The sequence below is a fragment of the Clupea harengus genome, chromosome 16, assembly GCF_900700415.2.
Source record: "Clupea harengus chromosome 16, Ch_v2.0.2, whole genome shotgun sequence".
NCBI lineage: Eukaryota > Metazoa > Chordata > Actinopteri > Clupeiformes > Clupeidae > Clupea > Clupea harengus.
Genome location: NC_045167.1, coordinates 27,085,698 through 27,088,197, shown reverse-complemented (window position 1 = coordinate 27,088,197; position 2,500 = coordinate 27,085,698). Strand labels below are relative to the sequence as shown.

At 46.1% G+C, this 2,500-nt stretch overlaps 2 protein-coding genes across 3 annotated transcripts in view; one reads left to right on the top strand and one right to left on the bottom strand.

The window, feature by feature from the left end:
- The window catches only part of LOC105910478 (transmembrane protein 60), a 3,560-nt gene extending 2,933 nt beyond the window's left edge, over window positions 1-627 (bottom strand). Inside the window, exon 1 of one of the 2 annotated variants that reach the window (XM_031582473.2) lies at window positions 392-627. The gene's annotated coding sequence lies outside the window, so the exon portion shown is untranslated. The remainder of the gene's footprint in view (window positions 1-391) is intronic. The other variant, XM_012839202.3, reaches the window with a different exon arrangement.
- Window positions 1-2,500, top strand: part of LOC105910476 (protein PHTF2) — a 55,273-nt gene that overhangs the window by 1,458 nt on the left and 51,315 nt on the right. The window lies entirely within an intron of this gene.

Sequence of the window (2,500 nt, the reverse complement as noted above, 5' to 3'; positions counted from 1 at the left end):
GTAATACTTAGAAATTCCGTTAGACCGATTTAAAACCACATGACGCCATGCAGAGATTCTGACATAGATTCGATAGAAAAGCCTGCATGTAGACGCGCGCTAGTCGGCCGTAGAACAAAGCTGATGTTCGACTGGGGGTCATCAAAAGATAGTCTGCGTGCCGCATGTAGTCTTATCACTTAAACTAACGTTACGTTACATACAACTTTCATTTATGTGTACATACATTAGATTGTCATCTATAAACTGGTGATCAATCACTTCGAGAGGTGAGATATGATTTTCAGTGATGGGTAGACATGGGTGATCCCCCGCCGCCGTTAATGACGCACCATATACCAGCAGCTAACGTCAACATTGTGGAGGAGGTTGGGCGAGCATCACAGCTTACCTTAATTAACGTTAGCACCGTCTCCTCGGGTTCATCGTTGTCTGCGCCGACTACAGGTTACCACCCATCTCTGAGAATAAAATGCACGCCGAGTCGGTCTGTGTCAGTGAGGTCGACATGTTCTGAAGGCGTTGCATACTTAACAACATACATGAACGATCGCTTCCTAACAGATAGGACTCCTTATTCTGGCAAAAAAAATTCGAACGGTTTTTGCTTGCTGTCAATCAAAATGGCCTAAAGTACTTCCGGGTGAGGGGTCTTTACCGTAAAGTCCGTATGCTCTCCATAAACTTGAGGTATCGTCTCCAGCACTGTCAAATTCCCCGGTCTTTGCTCTATGAGAAATCACCAGGCCTGTTTTGCACTTATGAGCGGACATAGTTCGGTCAAGTTGGTATGATGGTAATCAGATGGTAATCAGAGATGGTAAATCAATTCTGTCTGTGTCAGATCAAATGGATACTTCAAATACTAGGCGTGGCCTACATCACTAGGAAAACCACCCGACAACTCTTAGTTGTAAGTAAGTAAAACTCTTTAACTCATAAAAAGGAGTTTTTGAGTGTTTTGGCAGATGGTAGTTTGTTCTTCCTACCCGAGCACAGATATTTACTTTTCCAGCAAATGGCCAGGAGATGGCGCACTTTCTCTACTTTAAGGAGAACTTCAAGTCTCCGTTTAATGTGTCAGCAATATCCATGTTTAAAAAGGCATATATTGAAATCAGGATCTATTCAATTAAATTCAATATTTTTTTCTTACACAGTGCCAATAACAATTGAAATTGACTCAAGGCACTTGCATCGGGAGGACATTAGCATACATTCATACATGCATCAGAATAAAACATATTAGCATACACAAGATTTATAGTGGATGAAAATGGAAAGAGCCAGCATTTAAAATAATAATAATAAGCAGAGTAGGAGCTGTGCATAATAGTGTGGTGGGGACGGGCTGCTGTAAGCAGAGGGGTGTGTGTGTGGTGTGTGTGTGTGTGTGTGTGTGTGGTGTGTGTGTGTGTGTGTGTGTGTGTGGATCAGAATAGTGTGGTGGGTATGGGCTGCTGTAAGCAGAGGGGAGTGTGTGTGTGTGTGTGTGTGTGTGTGTGTGTGTGGATCAGAATAGTGTGGTGGGGACGGGCTGCTGTAAGCAGAGGGGGGTGTGTGTGTGTGGATCAGAATAGTGTGGTGGGTATGGGCTGCTGTAAGCAGAGGGGAGTGTGTGTGTGTGTGTGTGTGTGTGTGTGTGTGTAGATCAGAATAGTGTGGTGGGGATGGGCTGCTGTAAGCAGAGGGGAGTGTGTGTGTGTGTGTGTGTGTGTGTGTGTGTGTGTGTGTGTGTGTAGATCAGAATAGTGTGGTGGGTATGGGCTGCTGTAAGCAGAGGGGAGTGTGTGTGTGTGTGTGTGTGTGTGTGTGTAGATCAGAATAGTGTGGTGGGTATGGGCTGCTGTAAGCAGAGGGGAGTGTGTGTGTGTGTGTGTAGATCAGAATAGTGTGGTGGGTATGGGCTGCTGTAAGCAGAGGGGAGTGTGTGTGTGTGTGTGTGTGTGTGTGTGTGTGTGTGTGTGTGTGTAGATCAGAATAGTGTGGTGGGGATGGGCTGCTGTTAACAGAGGGGTTCTGCAGGGAGATCAGGTGGAGAGACTACAGCAGCGTCCCACAGGGGAGATGGTCTAGAGTAGGAGGGTGTGTGTGTGTCTGATGTGTGTGTGCGAGTCTGATGTGTGTGTGTGTGTGTCTGATGTGTGTGTGCGAGTCTGATGTGTGTGTGTGTGTGTGTGTGTGTGTGTGAGAGAGAGAGTGTGTCTGATGTGAGTGTGAGTGTGTGTGTGTGTGAGTGTGTGTGTGTGTGAGTGTGTGTGTGAGTGTGTGTGTGTGTGTGTGTGTGTGTGTGTGTCTGATGTGTGTGTGCGAGTCTGATGTGTGTGTGTGTGTGTGAGAGAGAGTGTGTCTGATGTGAGTGTGTGTGTGAGTGTGTGTGTGTGTGTGTGTGTGTGATTGTGATTTCTTTTAGGCACCGACTACGGCTACGGAAACGAAACTATAGAATGTTATCAGCCCGTAATCAACGGTTGGCACAGACTAATGTTCTGGTGATCTC